The following is a 20045-nucleotide window of genomic DNA, read 5'->3' on the forward strand; positions in this document are numbered from 1 at the left end:
GGGGGGGGGGGGGGGGGGGGGGGGGGGGGGGGGGGGGGGGCAATGGGGAGTGATGAGAAATGAGGATGTAACCATCGAGAAGAACGGAAGCTACAGGAAGGAGTTTGACTTCTGTCCTAAAGTTCTAGGGCAGCCACTGAAGCTCTTTAGGCAGGAACTTGGCCGTAGCTGAGAGTACAAGGCAGGCTAAGTCCAGAGACAAGAAGGTGCGGGCACAGTAACAGGAAGTAGTGGTGGGAGGCTTTACTTGATGGAGGCTAGTGCAAGGGGACAAGAGAAGGTTGGTTTTGAGGCATATTAAGAGGTTGCAACTGGCAGAATTTGACGCTGACATATAGAATTAGGCATTTGTCTTTCCCTTTCTATACTAAGAAGCCAGGAAACCTAACTCACACCTGCTCGCCCTTTAGAACGGCTCTCTCAATGACACACACCCTGAAGACCCTGTTGCCCAGACGGAAACCTGGAAATCCTGGGAAACAGCTCCCTTTTCCTTGCAGCTGTATCCAGTTAGCAACCAGACTGGATTTGTTTCTAATGCCTGAAATACTCCTTTCTCCTCCTCTCCCTACTAAGTAGTGTTAAGTAAACCCTTATACCCCTTCCCTCAGTTATTGTGATAACCTCTTCACAGTTCTGCCCCTAGCTATAACTTCTTTAATTCTCTTGCTAGGGACATTAAAACACACACGTGCATGTGTGTAAAATCACACACACACACACACACGCATGCACGCTAATGTGAGCACTGTCCTACCTGCTCAGACGTGTTTCACTGCTTCCCTATATCACTGCAGTCACAGTCCAGGCTCTGGTCGGTCATTCACTTCTCTAGCCTCCTCTTGTCCCGCTCTTTCGCCCCCTTCCAAAGCCCTATGCACAGCCTCGTAAACTACTGGGGTCTTGTATGCCCCTTCCAACCTGTGCTCACCTCCGACTGGATCCCCTTCTCTTCTTTCCCCAGCTAACTGCTACATGTCGATGAAGACTCAGCTCACATGTTATCTCCTCTTGGATTCCTAAGCTGACATCTCTGGTTCCCATCCAGGCTGGCTCGCATCCCACTATATAATAATTTGTGGTTCACGGCAATCTCCCCTACTGGTTGGTGAACTCCTTGAAGGCAGGAGCCATCCCTCATGTGCCTGGTACTGTCAGCATAGCTTCTGGCATAAAATAGACAATAAATGTTTATGAAATGGCTGAGCGCCCAGAAGGAACATTGCGTGCAAACATTCCACTTGTTTTTCTGAAGGATAGAATCCAAAGAAGCCAGTCCTAAAGCATAAGGAGTCTTTGTTCTTCTTTAAGAGTTGGGAAAGCTTGAGTAAGTCTTTCTTATCAGCTGTAGGAACGCGTTTGATTTTTATCCTGAATAAACTGGAAAGTGAATTAATGAGCCGTAGGGGCAAACATCTCCCACTTCAACGTTCAGCAACTAATTTATTCAGTTCCTGGAGTGATAGGTTATTGTGTATCTTTGTCTTTGTTAGTGAAAGACCAATTAAGCGGTGCTTTATAGGAGTACTTTTAGAATGATTTAAAAAAATCCTTTTTTTTTTTTTTTATGTGTGACTTTATTTCAGGTATGATTCAGCTGTGGTCTTCCCCAAGCATTCTTCGAAGTCAGGGGGATCTCCCCAGCTAGATGACCTGGGCAGAAACATGCTCTGACTGATCATGATATGAATTTGAAGGGAACAGTTAAGGAGTTATTTCCATTTTGGTTCTAATAGCAACCCTTTTTACTTCTACGCCCTTCAACCTGTCTGCATTCCAGCTGAAACTTCAGTGGAGCCTTCTGTAAGGGCTGTTAAAAAGACTTTGAAAAGGGAACGTGTGAAATCATAAATGTGAAAACATAAATGTGAAATCATAAATTATTCAAAAATAAGAAAATATCTTTCAGTCCATTACATTCTTAACCCCTTGTTTCTGCTTTTAACAGACTTTGTTAAAGGTCAGTAAGAATGTTTTAACAGAGTATGCTTTAGAATTCCAGGAGAGCGTATTTTTCCTATTCTAAATATCCATTGTTCGTAAGTAACTTGGTTTGGTATATTCTGAGTTTATATTGTGAGTACAAACAAAAACTCAGCATCACGAAGGATTAAGCATAAACCAGATTGAAACCTAAAATTCAAAGCCTCAAGCTAGAGAGAATGTACATGAACATTTGTAATTTGGAGTTACTTTCCTAATTAGACTAATGAATAACATAACATCTGCATAATGCTTTGAAGTTTACAAGGAAAATTTCCATACACTTTAAAAAATTTTCATCGTAACGATTCAGTGATATCGGTAATAATATTATTTCATTCTACATATAAGGAGCCTGAAGTCTGAGAAGGTTACATGGCAAGCAGCCCTACTAACCTATCAATGAGCTGCCATGTGAACCTAGGTCTCTTACCACTCCTTCTATGTGGCATGACATCCTGTTTCTGTTTTTGTTTTTATTTATTAGTTTCTTTATAAAAATTTCTTCTAGCACAATTTACAAGATGGTGTATGAAAATGCATAAACTAATACTGAAAAATATTTTCAGGTTTCCCATTACACTAGCATAGAAATACATCATTTTACCATCAACTTTTCCCATAAGAAATAATTTTTTTTTATTGCATCGAAAAGCTAGAGCTACTTGTCTCTGAAGGATATTTCCTTCAAATACTCATTGGCATTTTTTAACTTGTGGTTCATTTCACCTTTTTATGACTCCAGAAATTAAATGATTCTTGGCTGTACATCAAAAGATTATCATGTAGTTATTATTTATTTTTATAGCTCAGGTGAATCTGGTACTAGCTTATTATAGTGCATGTCCCACTGGCCAAATGAATGCAATCTGGAAATATGACATGCATTTTTAATAATAAAAAGGCAATAATTTTTCCATTCTGCAGAGGTGTACCAGAAGCTACTTAAGTGAGGTTTAATGTCAAATAAGAAATACTGCGATGCCCTTACTGAAATCTTGTGATAGTCACATTTATCTTATCTTTTCCTGAAGTCAGATGTAAATAACCATTTTGGAAGAGGATTTACTAAGCATCAACTTGATGTATCATTTTTCTTAACATGTATACATGTTATCATACACTAAAAATAAGCAGTGAAAACTTCCCTTCTGTTTTTAGAGTGATAAGTATTCTGAAACATTGATAGAGACACAAATGTATATCATTAAATGCTTTACCTATGGCTTTGGGCCCAAGTATCATTATCCGAAAGTATTAAGAAAGAGTAACTAAAAGCCATAGAAAACTTCTAAGTCCCATTTTAGTGAATAATTACAGTTATCCATCACCAAATTTCTGGCAAATAATGGCATTGCCTCACTGGATTTTTTTATCCTTTTTTATGGCTCTGGCCATAGACTTAGGTGTAAAGTCTATAAGCCATTAAGTGGATTTGAAGGGCCAGGAAGACTAGAGGCCTGGAACACTCCAGTCCTGTGACTTTAAGAATCTGCATAAAAAAAGACCATTGGCACAATATGGAGAATCATCCTAAATATTTGGAATTTAGAAGTGCAGGGCCATGTGAAGATTATTACCCAGTATTGGTAATATTCCAAAAGATGTGTTGTATGTTTTCAGCAGTGTTTATAACAGACATATTAGTTCTACTCTTAGGCTACGTCCTGTAGGAGACTGTGTTTGTGATGCAATAACAAAGTAACACCAACGAAGTGTCTTAAAATAACAGAAATTTATTCTCTCACAGTTCTGGAGGCTAGAAGTCCCAAATCAAGATGTTGGCAGGGCTTATTCACTCTGAAGGCTCTAGGGGAGGATTCATTCTTTGCTTCCGTTGGCTTACAGATGCATTCCAGTCACTGCCTCTGTCTTCTTCTTATAAGGAGGCCAATCGTTAGATTATGGTACACCCTCATCTAGTGGGACTTAACTACAATCTGATCGCATCTGGAAAGACCTTGTTTCTAAATAAGGTCACATTCACAAGTTCTGGGAGTTTGGGTTTCAAGATATCTTTTTGGGAGACCTTAATTCCATCCATAAACAGAGATCATACTTTTCCCAACCCAATGATTTAGGAGGTTAGGTATATTGAAAATGTGTGTATTTTTAGTACCTGTATGAAATGTGTGTTTATTATCTATTGCTGTATAACAAATTACCCCAAAACTTTAGTGCCTTAAAACTACAGCCATTTTATTATATCTCAAGATTTTGTGGGTCAAACTTGGGCAGGATTTGGCTGGGCAATTCTTCTCCAGGTGGTATCCAGCTAGTGGCTCTGCCAGAGGGTCCGAGATGGCTTTTATTCACAGCTAGGAGGCTGTGGATTCAGGGCCTTTCCACATACTCTCTGAGAAGGTTTTATGTGGCTCTAAGAGTAAGTAACCCAAGAGACAGGAACTAGAAACTTTTAGTCTTTTAAGGACCAGGCCCAAAAATTGGGTCAGTAAAGCTTCCACCCTATTCTTTTGGTCAGTATAGTCTCAGAGCACCCCCAAGTTTAAGGGGGAGAGGGATGACTCTCTATGGAAGGACTGTTGTATACCTTCTGGCCACAGATTGCTTATATTCCTTACACATTAAAAAATTTCACCTCATTTCAACATTGCCTTGAATTTAAAAAGCTGATGATTAAATCAAAGCCATGTGTGGATGAAGATCTCTTGAGTTCCTCTCAGCCTGAAGACATGCGAACTATTGGGAGAATTGGTCTGCCCTCCTTCCAATATATAATGGTCAGATAGGGATAAGATAACCCTAGGTTCTCCTCTTCAGAAAGGAGAACGTGGGAGGTACATAGCAGTTACTGTTCTACACTGATTTAGAAATCCAGCCAGATGCAGGTCACTGGTTCCTTGGTTAGGGTCTAGCCTTCTTCCCCTAGAAGTGATTGCGGTGGCTCTTGGTTCTGCCCTTTGAGTCATCCCTCCTTTTCCGTAAAAAGTTTATAGGGCTCCTGTGTATCAGATAATCCAACTCACCAATCAGAAGCCTCACACACATTGTTTTTAATATAGTCTTTGAAATGTAGCAAATTAAACAAAGAAGCCATTTTGTCTAGTTGAAAGGGTTTACCAAGCATATGTTAAGATTCACAAAGGCCCTCTTTTCTGGCAGAGAGGGTGTAAGATGTACAACTCTTAAAGTTTTTAGAAGCCCTCTAGATTATTTACCCCACGGCCAGGTAGTAGTCTGGGTTTAGCCTTTGTCTTGAGGCCATTTCTGACTTTTCACGTCCATTGCTGGTGGAAACTGGGATGAGAGACGGTTTCCTTTTTCACACCCAGCCTGTCCTGGCTCCTTTATATTTCCTCTCAATCTGCTCACAGATCAGTCGTTCCTCTGTTAGCTCATTGCTCTTCTCGTATTTCACGTTTGGCAGTTAGAAGCCAGTTGGCGCTTCCTCCATTCTGCCCATTAGTCTTCTCTGTCGGGTCCACAAATTCATTAGGTCCGTTTTCCATTTTCTTCATTATCACATGCAACACTCATGCCAATTTTTCAGCCAATACAGAGAACGTATCCCACATTCTCCAGCTTCCAGTGACATATTTTCACTGACCCTTAAGGCATCACCAACAGTCTTTTCAAGGCCCTTGCAGCTTTTACTAACAATTTCTTTAAAGTCCTTTTTTCCACTAACAGTCTCCTTGAGGCCCTTCCAGCTTCTGTTTGCTGCCTGATTCCAAAACCATTGATACATGTCACAGGGTTTATACAACACAACACTACCAGGTAATGAGTTTTGTTCCAGTTTTCTACTGTTGCATAAAAATCTACCCTAAAACAAGTGGGTTAAAACAATTTTTATTAGACTTCGTGATTTTCGTGGATTAGAACTACAGGCAGAGCTTGGCTGAGAGGTTATTCTGCTCTGGCTGGCATCATTTGTAGTCCTTTGGAGGGGCCTAGAACCCAGATCAGCAGATTTTGCGTGAAGGGCCAGGTAGAAAACTGTGGGACATACTGTGTATGACAGCTAGTCAGCCCTGTGGTTGTAATGTGCAAGTTGCTACAGACAATATGTAAACAAATGACTGTTGTAGCCATGTTCTAATAAAGTTTTATTTACAAAATTAAGCAGCTGCCCTATGGGCCACAGTTTGCCAGTGCTTAATCTATAAGACCCAAGAAGGCTTCATACATGTGCCTGTTACTTTCATGAAGACGGCTAGAAGGATAGCCTTCTTTCCCTCTCTAGGTAGACACAGGGCCTCTCTCCATGATTTCTCTAGGGTGGTAGTCTAAATGCTCACGTGGAAGCTCAGGCTCCAAGAGTGAGTACTCCAAGAGACAGCAAGTAGAAGCTGCCAGCCTTGTGAGGTTTAAGCTTAGAAATGTGCTCTGTATCATCATTTCTGCCATTTTCATTGGTCAGTGCAATCACAGACTACCCCTCCCAGATTGAAAAGGAAAAGACATGACCCTTAATGGACTCTCTTAATGGAAATAGTGTCAGATAACTTGTGACCATATTTAATCCAACATAATGGGTGACCTTAATGGGTGACTCAGTGATATATGAGACATCTTCCTACCCTCAAAAGGCTTATGTTATAATTGGACGCAGATATGAAAACAATAATCTAAAATGCAAAGCAGAATGAAATGTATCAAGCCCAGGAACAAAGTCTGTGAGTAAGGAAAAAATTTTCCTCGACTGTCTCAGAATCCCTGTCTGGGTCTGAAAATTAAACTGCCAAAGGAAGATAAGAGGAAAAATACATACAGATTTATTTAATATAAGTTGTATGTGACATGGGAGCCTTCATAAGGAAATGAAGACCTAAAGAAACAGTTAGACCTGAGTGTTTTATTTTATGTTTAATGAAGGGTGAGCAGTCATGTAGAAATGAGGTTAGTGTAGTAAACTGGGGGAAATTCAGCAAGGCTTCTTTTTTAGGATAAGGATGTTCCTTTCCTGGAAGAGAAGGAGGGCATCTCTAATATAAGAGTTTCAGGATCTAATTCAGGGGACAAAGGTTAGGGGAGGGTCACACTGACCTGCTTCTGCTGGCTTTGCAAACTCCTTCAGCTTAATGTGCTAAGATGCCATATTTTAGGGTAGAATGTCCCAAACCCCATTAGTTCTCTTATAGGAGTATAATAAATCTGGATATATGCATGTGTTTTACAAGTAGTCACTAACTCTTGTTTTATTTCTCTTACTGACCAGTATAGTGGTTTTCAACTGGAAACTATGATTTACATTGTGACCCAGAATAAAGATGTACAACACACACAGACACACTTAAATACAAAAGCTTCTTCAAATGACAGTTATTCTAATTCTGTGCAGTGTACTTTGATATTTTCCATTTTCTATTTTTCTATTGTATTTAATTTTTAGAACTTCTCTCCATCGTCCCCTGAATTGATTTCACAACTGCAGATTTAAAAAAAATTTTTTTTTAAGATTTTATTTATTTACTTGACGGAGAGAGAGAGCATGCCCGGGGTTGGGGTGCAGAGGGAGAGGGACAAGCAGACTCCCCGCCGAGTGAGGAGCCCAATGCGGGGCTCAATTCCAGGATCGAGAGATCACAACCTGAGCCAAAGTCAGACTCTTAACTAACTGAGCCACCCAGGTGCCCCCTCAACTGCAGTTTGATTTCATAATCTGTAGTTTGAAAAATAATTGTCTAGAAGAGGCAGAAGACAAAGAGTCTTGTGGGTCACAGTTGCACAATAACTTATTGTTAAAATTTATTCTGACAGGAAGATCTGGGAATTGATTTAATAGGGGAATATGAAAGAACTTTTCACACCAATTCTTTGCCCAATGGCTTCTCTGACAAAGCATATGCTGAGTATCTTTTGATATATGTTATTTGATTCTCTGCCAATGATGTGTCTGCTAATTCTGAGCTGCTCTGATAAGACAATAGTTCAAAGGAGCCGTAAAACCTTGTTAACTTTGGTAAGTTGTGAAAATAACACTATGTCCTTGCAGAAGTCATCACATTTTATGATAAGAAAAGTTTGTAATTTTTCTAGTTTGTGTAGAAACTGTATATTTACGTTAAGGATTTGAACTAGGAAAAATAGGGGGAAAATGACCATGAAAAGAATTTGATAATAGGATTACTTATGACAATTATACAATGTAGCCATTCTTTCATTATGCCCTAAATGAGAGTAGTGCTTGAAATACAACAGTGAAGAGGACCTCACAAATCTGCTATCATGAAACTTCCATTCTGCGAGGACGGATAGAAGAAAACAAGTGAACAGACAAAGTAACTGTGATTTGGTATGGATTCTATGAAAGGAACAAACATGAGCAGAAATTGAGAATGTTGGAATCAGCTCTTGACAAGGAGTGGTCAGAGAGGGCCTCTCTGAGCAGGTGACAATTAAGAAGGGACAAAAGCATGAGAAAGAGCTGCCTGTGATTAGATCATTGGGAAGAGCATTCCAGGGAGTAGGTAGGGGTTCCAGGGTCAGGATGTGGCTGTTGTGTGTGGGAACTGAAACCCCAGAGTGAGTGAAGCCTAGTGAGTCAGGCTAGGGAGTTGTAGGAGATGGGAGTGTGAGGGAGGTGGCCAGGAACCCATCCAGCAGGGCCTCATAGGCCACAGTAAGGACTATGGATTTTTTTTTTTTTTTCCCTTTAGCCCAAGAGTCAGGTGCTTCTGCAGGAGAGGGTGAGTTCCAATTTATGTTTTAAGAAGCGCAGTTTGACTGCTTTGTGGAGATTGAACCAGAGAGAACTGTAACCTTACTTCTCTTAAACTGTAGGGGAGGAAAAATACTTTTTACTCTACCCTTCTTGGTTCTTGGCTGAAACACCCCTGTAATAAAAGACAGACTAACAGGAGAAAAGCAAACAGAAGTTTAAAACCAGTATACCTCCTGTGTACGGGGGAGGTACCTAGGAGAACTGAGTAACTCTCCAAAATGGCCCAGTCACTTCTCCACCTAAAGACAAAACAAGATGTGGAGGGTGGGGAGTCAGTCATATCAGAAAAACACTGTGAACGAGAATAAGGTTGTTATGCAGATTTAAGTCCATACCTTTTCCATTGGTAAGAGTTTCAAGAGGTTTAGAATCATTCTTCCCTTCCTGGTACAGAGCAGACAAATGAAGATTTCCCATATAAACATAAATGCCTCTTACAAAAGGATAACTTGTATTCGATTTTAAGTGCTTTTCCTGTTTTTAAAAGATAATCAGCTCAAAATAATCAATGTGTCAAAGAGATGTATTTTGGGGGTGGCATAGTCTGCTCCCTTTCGCTACCCATTAAAATAATGACATAATTATCTAGAAATTGCTGCATGTACTTTGGTGCTATTAGATTACTCTTTGAATTATTGGCTACAGCAAGATTTCTGTGTTGCTTATTTTAGAATTCACAGAACATACAGACAACTCACTTGTTAGCCATTAATCAATCTGAGACCTTTAAAGAAGAGGTAAAAAAAGTGACAGTGGGAACTTATATTTGCTTCACTTTTTGTATTCACTTATAATTTCAACAGGGGTTGTTTTTCAGGTAACTATAGTATCCTTGTCTCTTGCTTTAAAGCACATAATTTGGTTCCGAATGTATTTATAATGTTACTTTTATGACAAAAAGAAGGGGATGGAAATCCTTACGTTTTGGGAATCTGGGCTTGAATAGCATGTTAACAATAATAGAAAGTCTAAATGAAATTAATCCTAGAAATTACTGAACTTGTGAGTTAGAAGGAACCTTAGAGTTCATCTAATCAAAATCCCTATTTTACTAAGAGGCAGAAGAGGTTACAGAGCTACTTGGTGACTCTCCTTCAGTCAAGGTAGAGCATCAAAAGCAATTCACTTAAACTACGTGGATTAACTCTCCAAAGAAATTACTTTCACTTGAGTACAATTCAATAAAATACCTTTAATCTTTCTCTAGAGTTTTTGCATTTTCCAAAGAGTCTAAATTGATGCCTTTGTATAATGATCCAACAGAAAAAATTCTTTCTAAAATTTAGAATCAGGAAGCAAAGCAAAAGCAGAAATTACTTCTTTTGTCAATAATGATACCTGTGAGGTTCATCATGTTTCCCTTTTTCACTTTGTGTCCAGGAACCTCAGAGTTAGATGAACCAGATTATAGAAATTTTCTCCCTTTTCATTCTATTGTTTCTGATTTCCTGTTCAATTCTCTTTTTTTGTATGCATATTTTTATTGCAAGTCATTCCACAAATGCCTTTTGAAAGCTATTGAACTATAAATTATTCAGAAAAAATTGCTTAGGGACAAAGTCAAGACTATAATTCAGGTCCTCCAACTCTCAATCCAAATTTCAATCCATTATATCATTATTGGGAAACATTCATATCTCTATTTTTTCCCAATAGAGAAAAATAAAAAATAGCTGTTTCCAGTATTTGTGTAAAAGAAGGATATGAAGCAAAAGAGATGTCTGTCAACCTCTCTCTATAGCTTTGGCCCAAATTTCAAAAACTTCATCACACCTCTTAACTCTCAAGCAAAAAAAAAAAAAATTTTGTTTCATTGTATTTGTTTAGAAATGTGGAAGTATATTATTTTATTGGCACTCAGAACTGTTCAGTCTTGTATGAATGCCTGTATATTTACAATCAAATAAAATCTGGGACAGATTTGTGTTTTCTTTTGCATACAGACTGAATCCACAAAGACCAATGCAGTAGACACCTTTTACATGAAGCTTTCCCTCTGTCACAAAAGTGTTTGGGTTCTTGCTTTCTGAATCCATTATTGCATTTGAATATCACCTAGTCACAAACTGCAGGGCATCAGGTTGCACCCCCCCACCCCCCCCCCACCCCCGCCCAGTGGAGAAGCCTGAGACTTTGGCACAAAGCCACACTCAGAGCTCTTGGTGTTTCTCATCTGGTGACACCACGTTACAGGGCTACTCTCTCACTGGGGCGCTGAATGGACGAAGGGTCATCACCTCCACCGCAGTCTCAGCCAGTATGGCACAGCTGTCTGCACTCTTTGTAATGTTCTCTGAAAAGAATATATTAATAATGTCAAAAGTTGGGTGAAGCCATCGGTCACAGCGAGAGCTGCCCTTGAGAGGTTAAGATTTGCTTTCTTAGAATCCAGTGGGAGTCATGATAGATGTTAGAAAAATGGAGCAAGGCATACTTTCATATAACTGCCAATATTCCAATCATAGCCATTGGGAGGAGAAACTGAGAATATACTTACAGAAAGGACGTCTGATGAGAAGAACTGAGTGGAAAATACAAGCAGAGAACGTTATTTCTAGTTGGTATATATCATATTTCCTTTATTGTCTCTATTATTGCAGAGGACAAACAAATAACATTTGTTGTTATTATTAATCCTTTAGAAAATCACTTTGCAGCCTGCGTCAGGGTACATAGTCCATAGTCCCAACTGATTGCATTGCATTCAAATCCTGGTTTTGTGACATAACACCTGGACTACTCTGGGCAACAGACTTAACTTCACTTGACCTCCCGTTTTCATCTGCAAAAGGGGGATAATAATAGTGCCTACTGTATAGGATTGTTGTAAGGACTAATGAAGCTAATATTTGTAAATTGCATTGAACACTGCCGGACATAAAGTCAGCATTATTTGAATAGTTATTATTTTCATATAAATTTTCCTATTTACTCAGGTGAAAAGTTATTTTCCTAATAAAACATGATTCCCTCATTTATATATATAAAACTACCACCATAAAACCTCCTTACTTTTTCTCCTGGGACTCAAGTCCATTTTCCAGGCAGGCCTGAGGACCACTCAGGAATTGACTGCAACAGTAATGGGTGGTCTTAAGTCCAACTCTTGGGTCATAGCACCTCCAAGAGCATCCTCTCACTTTTCTCCTTGACCAAAACCTCTTCCCCTAGGCTCAGAGGGGAAGAGTCACTCTTATTCATCTGTCTGTCCCTCCCACACCATGTAACCCAGAGTTTGTTACCTTTTTTGTCCAAGGGCTATTTTGGCAATCTTTTAAAGCCAATGAATTGCTTCTCAGAATAGTATTTTTATTTCATTTTATTTTTTAAAAGATTTTATTTTTATTTATTTGACAGAGAGATAGAGCCAGGGAGCACAAGTGGAGGGAATGGCAGAGGGAGAGGGAGAAACAGACTCTCGCTGAGCAGGGAGCCCGATGTGGCGCTCAATCCCAGGACCCTGGGATCATGACCTGAGCTGAAGGCAGACACTTAACCATCTGAGCCACCCAGGCGCCCCTCAGAATAGTATTTTTAAATGTATAAAATAAAACACAATGGATGACAAAGGAAATCAAAGATATTGAAATAATAATTATCAAAGTGTTTTTAAAATGTGGCAGGAATATATGTTTTTCTTTATTACTACATTAAACAACATTTGGTCCCCTTTATCAGAGGGCCTAATAACTTCCATAATTCCAGAGTGGTGAGGAGCATGACCAATGTTTGAAATACCTGCAATAAGTATACTGTGAAATAAAATTAATTTTTACTGGCAACAAAATCACAGGTAGTGCTAATACTACTATAGTCTGTTGCCTACATTCAGTAATTGAAGATAATGATAAATTTCAATTTGATATTAGTGAAAATAAAAATATATTATTTTCTCACTTAAGTTGACAGAATCCCAGAATTCTAGCCAAGATCCCTTAGTGGACACCACATTAAGGATCCCTGTTCTAATCCCAGACTGAACCAATACTCATTCCCTTCTGGTCTTGGAGAAGGAAGGAAAGAAGAGCCTTCCAAGTCAGTATCCTTGACCCAGACTGCTGTGTACCTATATCAACATAGCATCCTTGAGCCTCATCATCCCAGTAACCTACCCCCACTGTCACTCTAGGCTATTTTCTAGACCCTTGGCTTCCTACCTACCATTAGTTAGTTAGTTTCTTTCTTTTGATATAACTGAGATATAATTTTTGTGCAATGTGTTGTTTTGATATACTTATATATTGCAATATCATTACCACCATAGCATTACCTAACACCTCCATCAGGTCACATAATTTCCATTTCTTTTTAAGATCTAGTCTTTTGGGAACTTTCAAGTCTATAATACAGTATAGTTAACTATAGTCACATTGCTGTGCATTAGATCCCCAGAACTTACTCATCTTCCTACAAGTTTGTACCCTTTGACCAACATCTCCCCAGTTCCCCCATTCCCCACCCTCCAGCCCCTGGTAACCACCACTCTACTCTGTTTTTGAAATTTCAGGGTTTTGTTTTTTTTTTTGATCCCACATATAGATGATATTGTAGAGTATTGGTTTCTTTGTCTCATTTATCTGACTTAGCATAATGCCCTTAAGGTCCATCCATGTTGTTGTAAATGACAGGATTTTCTTTTTTCTCGTGATTGAATAATATTTATGTGTGTGTGTGTGTGTGACATCTTTATTCATCTGTTGATGGACACTTAGCTTGAATAATTCAGCAGCAAACATGGGAGGGCAGATATCTTTTCATTATCCTATTTTCATTTCCTTTGGATATATATACCCAGAAGCTGGGTTGTTGGATAATATGGTGGTTTTATTTTTATGTTTAATATTATATATATTTATATTTAATATTTTTGAGCACCGCCATACTGTTTTTTTTTTATAGTAACTGCACCAATTTGCATTCCCACCAACAATGCCATTTCTCCACATCCTCACCAATACTTATCTTTTGTGTTCTTTTTTTTAAGACTTTATTTATTTATTTGAGAGAGAGTGAGTGAGAGAGAGAGAGAGCACAAGAAAGGGGAGCTGCAGACAGAGGCAGAGGGAGAAGCAGACTCCCCGCTGAGCAGGGAGCCTGACGCAGGGCTCAATCCCAGACTCCTGGGATCATGACCAGAGCCAAAGGCAGGCTCTTAACCTACTAAGCCACCCAGGCACCCCTATCTTTTATATTCTTGATGATAGCCATTCTAACAGATGTGAAGTGCTATCTCATTGTGGTTTTGGTTTGTATTTCCCTGGTGATTAGTGATGTTGAACATCTTTTCATGTACTTATTGTCATTTGGATGTCTTCTTTGGAAAAGAAGGCCCATTTTTAATTGGATTGCTTTTTTTGTTACTGAGTTGTGTGAGTTCTTTATATATTTTGGATATTTACTTTCTATTAGATATATGGTTTGCAAAATTTTTGCAAAAAATTTACAAAAATTTTCTTTCATTCTGTAGTTTGTTTTTTCATTTTGTTATTTGTTTCTTTTGCTGTGAAAAAACTTTTTTAGTTTGTCATAGTCCCACTTGTTGATACTGGATTTGGTTGCTTGTGCTTTTGGTGTCATATCCAAAAAAATACTGCCAAGATCAATGTCAAGGGGATTTTTCCCTCCTTATCTTTACTTCTAGGAGTTATATGGTTTCAAGTGTCATGTTTAAGTCTTTATTTTGTGTTGATTTTTGTAATTGTTGTAAGATCAGGGTCTAATTGCATTCCTTTGCATATAATTATCCAGTTTTCCCACCACCATTTATTGAAGAGACTAGCCTTCCCACATTGAGTATTTTTGGCTTCCCTGTTAAATATTAGTTGACTGTATATGTGAGAATTTATTTCTGAGCTCTTTATTCTGTTCCATTGGTCTCTGCCTAATTTTATGCCAGTACCACACTGTTTCTGATTACTATAGCTTTGTAATACAGTTTGCAGTCCGGAAGTGTAGTGCTTGCTTTGGCAGCACATATGCTAAAATTGGAACAATACAGAAATTAGCATGACCCCTGCGCAAAGATGACACGCAAATTCGTGAAGCATTCCATATTTTTTGAAAACAGGATATCAGATAGTACAATGACTCCAGCTTTGTCCAATGTTGTTTTTTTGCTTTTCTGTCTGAGTGATTATGTCTAATGCTGAAAAATTAATGCAAATGCAAAAAAATAATGCAAATGCAAAAAAATGCAAAAACAATATTGAAATTCCCTACTATTATCGTGTTGTTGTCTGTTTCTCCCATTTCTTTTTCTTTTTTTAAGATTTACTTATTTATTTTAGAGAGAGAGTGCAAATGTGTGCACATGAGTTGGGGGAGGGGAAGAGGAAGAGAATCTTCAAGCAAACTCCCGCTGAGTGCGGAGCGTGACTCAGGGCTCAATCTGATGACCCATGAGATCACAACCTGAGCTGAAATCAAGAGTGGGACCATCAACCAATTGAGCCACCCAAACACCCGTCTCCTGTTTGTATTAGTACTTGTGTAACATATTTAGGTGCTCCAACATTGGTTGTGTATATATGTACAATTATTATATCTTACTGATGACTTGACCCCTTTATCATTATATAATGACCTTCTTTTTTGTGTTACCATTGTTGGTTTAGTTTATTTTGTCTGGTACAGGTACAGCTACCCCTATTTTCTTTTGGTTTCCCCTTGCATGGAATATCTTTTTCCATTCTGTCAGTTTGGGCCTAGATGTGTCCTTAAAGCTGAAGTCAGTCTCTTTTAGGCAACATATAGTTGGGTCTTGTTGTTGTTGTTGTTGTTGTTGTTTGCTTGTTTTTCAAATCTATCCAGCCACTCTGTGACTTTTGATTGGGTAATTCATTCCATTTACATTTAAAGTAATTATAGATATGTAAGGACTTACTAATGCCATTTTCCTAATTGCTTTCTGGCTGTTCGATAGTTTTACTGTTACTTTTTCCCTCTCTTACTGTATACCTTTGTGGATTGGTGATTTTCCATGGATTCTCCTTTTTAAAATCTTTTCATGAAACTTCTGTTATTATTCTGTTGGCACATTGAACATTCCCTTGTTTAGCAAAAGTTTAAAAACCGTACTTAATGTGCTGCTTATAGGAACTAGCCTTTTGAAATGAATGCAAAGTTGCTGCGGTGTAGAGACCACGTTTTGATTTGTCATAGATGAAACGGTGGTCATTATGGTCAATGTATAATGACTACTCAAGTGTTGCTTATTATTTTTGAAGTTAATGCTACTAATATTAGGGGCTATATCAACAAGTTTAGGATAAGAAAAAAAAGAAACTTGAAAAGGCCTTTCATTTTGACACGGAAGTATGGATTGATTGTTGAGATTCAGAAATACGTTTGACAGCCAAGCTGGTGGGTAGAGGGTGTTGTAATGGCTTCTGGGGCATCATAATCCTTGAGTGGGATCTTGATGGACTGCTCTGAAAACCAAATAAATAAAGCGCTTTTTGAGGTGAGTTTGAGGTGAGGAACAGTAAATATCAAATAGTCCAATCTCTGACTCCCATTTAGAACCGTTGATGTAAATGGCAAATATACTGTATATAAGCACATTATGTACTAATGTTCATCATGTGTATGTAATATACATAAGCACGTAAATATGCACCATGTTTCTAGATATCTATATTTTGAATTACTGTCATCACAACAATATTCATGTTTGTGGTATTTCAAAGTTCTATACACTAGGGGGAAGAACCATTATTAAATGGCATTTTAAAATGAGAACATTAGATTGCCCTCTGTTTGAATTTTTTTTTCAGCTAGAGAGTTTAATATTTATACATAGGCTTTTAGTAGAGAATGGTGCATTGTATTTTCTCTACTCTGTATTTTGCTTTTCTTTATGAATTGGCAATGGGGAAGGGTGAACTGCATGATCTAATAGGTACTTTATAGTTTCTAATTGCTATATTTTTATCCTGCAACTCAGTTGCCTATATGTGTTGACTGGAGTCAGTTTTCCAGCATGCTAAATAGGCAGTGAGCCACTGTTAAAACTACGAAATTTGGAATTGTGTCATGTACCGTGTAGGCTATAAAATATGAAATTTCAATAATTTTTAAAACTTATTTACCTATTAATGAGTTTTATTTTCTTGCATTAAAATGATCTTGGAAATAATCACATGTACATTTCAAAGGCTTTAAAAAATCATCCACATACAGAATAAGTGAATGAGTCTTGTGTGAAGGGGATGATTAGTTCTCCAATTTTGCTTCAGAAGGTAAGGAATTGGTAAGATTTGGCTATTGGTGGGTCTGCCAGAGGTTTCTGCTTTGATGTTATGGGGCTGGGCTCCACATGCCACCAGAAAGTTGGATTTGCGTCATGTTATGCTACATTAGCAGTTCACTCAGGAATCAAGGCCACTGCAGACCATATGACTTGAGCTGGGCTCTCCATGATTCAGAGAAACCACAGGGTACAATAATTCAGTGACTATCACACGATTCAGATTGTGATTTGAAATGGGCACAGTAACTTCTCAGCAGTTTTATTCTACAAGCAAATGAATGCTAGAACATCCCAGTTTATCTTTCATTTATTATGGTCAAACTAAAAATTCTAGTAATGAATGATAGTATACAACAGGGGAACTGGGGACATTTAGAGAAGTGACAATGGCATACATTCTTGAAGAACCAGTTCAAACACCTGCTTTAGATAGATACAGTTACAAGTGATGTTTTCCATTACAAACTGTAAATTGGTTCTGGAGGATAGAATAGTAATTGAAGGCTTTAATGTGAAGACATCTACTGTAAGTTCAGTTCACTAAAAGCAGAGTACTTGGATTGTCTATGTCCTATATACCTTAAAATGACATTTCTATGAAGGAATATAGGAGCTTCTGTTTAATTAATTTTATCCAAAGAGGAAAATATATTGGTGCTTTAGATCTGTGGGAACCCCAGGAGCCCATGATTCTATTAACTTAGAAGACACAGTGGAGAGAAAAGAAAATGTTGGGTACCTCCAGATATGAATCTTGCCTTTTCTAAAGAAGATATCAGAAAAGTTTAGAAGAAAGAAAGATTCATTTCCATGTTCAAAGATTCTGAAAAGAGAGATTATCTAAGAATGGATAAGAGACTTTCAAAAAGCAAATCCTGACCATACAATTACAGATGATCCTAATGCAGGTGAAAAGTAAACATTTCTGTGGGAATATAAGTAGATACATAATAAATCAACCTTTTGAAAGGAGATGCACATAAAAAGAGCACAGAAAAGGTGCATAACTGAGTAAGGATTCTGAAAAAAAGAAGAATAAACATTTAAAAATAATGCCAGAAAGTCTAAGACCTTAAATGGGTTGTTGTTTTGAAAAATGTTAAAAATTTTAAGAAATATTTTTGCAAAGATAATTGGAGCAAGGATAACAAAAAAGATGTGATAGGCTCATTTCCAGGATAGATAAGCATAAGATACAAAATTACAATGAGAAAGCAAGAACTACCTATTCTTCATTGCTTCCATTTTGTCTGAATAAGAGAATGAACTTTAGGAAGGAAGAGACTCTTCATCATTCACATAAAAGATCAGACAGTGGGAAAGTACTTAGTTCTTTAAATAAGTCAAATTTCAAATGGAAGAATTGTTGGATCTTAAAGAGAGTTTGAAGATATGATCTTAGATTCACTGTCGGTGTGTGTGTGTATATATATATATATATATATATATATATATATATTTCACAGTCATTTTGCCTAGGAACATACTAGGTTGTCAGAGATAAGCAATCTTGATCCTTATTTCTAAAATTGAGGAGAAGATAAACTCAAGCAACTATAGATTATTATACTATTAATCTCCAGTGAAGGCTAATAAACAGAGAGCATAAGGTGAGTATTTTGAAAAGAATGTAGTGATCACTAGGACACCTCATGGGTTCACTAAAAACAAGTCATCCGACTTAAATGATGTTCTCTCTTTTTCTAGGGTTACTAATCCCAGAAAGCCTGCTTATCAGGTTTGTAGATGACACGGTCTTTTAGGCATTATAGATAAATTTAGTGACATTACCAAAATTGAAAATGTTTCTGTTGGATTACCTGATAGAAACAGACGAGATGATTTCTATCATCTATCTATCTATCTGTCACTGGAGGGGGCAATATATATTTAACAACATTAATGTACAAATGGTCAGTGGTTTCAGTTTCTCATCGTTGCTTACAGTTTTTATGGGAGCCACTTGTGTCTCTGGCTCCTAAAAATAGCCAACACAATCTTAGCTTGCTCTACAGCCATGCAATGCTGAGATTAACAAAACTTCACTGAGCAGTGTCCTCATCTGGAGCATCCAGCTTGCTTTTGAGCTGTGAGCTTTAAGACAGACCCTAATAAATGCCATTTTCCTCATCTGAGGAGACTGAAAACCATGTCATATGAGAAACTGTTGAAACAGTTGGAGGATATTAGTCTGGAAATGATTAAGCATGATGATTATATTCCAGTACAAGAAAAATAATTTGATCTACTCATTGCTCACCCAAGAAGTAGAACTGACTAAAGAATATGAGCCAAAGACTATCTGTCCCATTCAACAGGGACAAGAAGTGTCCCTTTTATACCAGGGTTCAGATAAAATCTCTATTTTCAAATTTTCAGTTTTAGTTTAGCTGAAGTGATGTTCTCTTCTACTTAACTGGCTGCATAATCCTTGAACAGGTTATTATTCAAACACACTGACCTAGAGTACCTAATTCTAGTAGTAATCATTTGATAAGTAACTGCATATGGACAAAGAGTGAGTCTAAGTATTTCCTGAGCCTTAAACTATTTCTCATTGTATCTCATTTTTATATCTCAAAATACATTATTGTATTTCTTCTGTCATACTTAATTGTGGAACTCAAGCTATGTGTACAAGGTGGTAGTGTACAAGGTAGTCAGTCTCCCCAGATAACCTGTAGGACCATGTGTCTTCATGTGGAAGTATAGCAATGGGATTTTTTTTAAAGATTTTATTTATTTATTTGACAGAGAGAGACACAGCAAGAGAGGGAACACAAGCAGGGGGAGTGGGAGAGGGAGGAGCAGACTCCCCGCTGAGCAGGGAGCCTGATGCGGGGCTCGATCCCAGGACCCTGGGATCATGACCAGAGCTGAAGCCAGACGCTTAACGACTGAGCCACCCAGGTGCCCCTAGCAATGGGATTTTTAAAAAGATTCATTTATTTACTTGAGAGAGAGAGAGAGAGAGCCGGAGGAGGGGCAGAGGGAGAGAGAATCCCCAAGCAGACTCCTCACTGAGCGTAGAGCCTGACATGGGGCTCAATCCCAGGACCCCGAGATCATGACCTGAGCCAAAACCAAAAGTCAACACTTAACCAACTAAGCCACTCAAGCGTC

General features: G+C 38.1%; 1 protein-coding gene and 1 non-coding gene across 2 annotated transcripts in view; both read left to right on the forward strand.

Moving 5' to 3' along the window:
* The window catches only part of NKAIN3 (sodium/potassium transporting ATPase interacting 3), a 626030-nt gene that overhangs the window by 90580 nt on the left and 515405 nt on the right, over window positions 1-20045 (forward strand). The window lies entirely within an intron of this gene.
* LOC118015528 lies at window positions 14626-14729 on the forward strand. The gene has a single exon (XR_004680672.1). It is a non-coding gene; the product is annotated as a U6 spliceosomal RNA (small nuclear RNA).

Source organism: Mirounga leonina, unplaced genomic scaffold (assembly GCF_011800145.1).
Source record: "Mirounga leonina isolate KUSES-001 unplaced genomic scaffold, KU_Mleo_1.0 Mir_165, whole genome shotgun sequence".
In the NCBI taxonomy this organism is placed as follows: Eukaryota; Metazoa; Chordata; class Mammalia; order Carnivora; family Phocidae; genus Mirounga; species Mirounga leonina.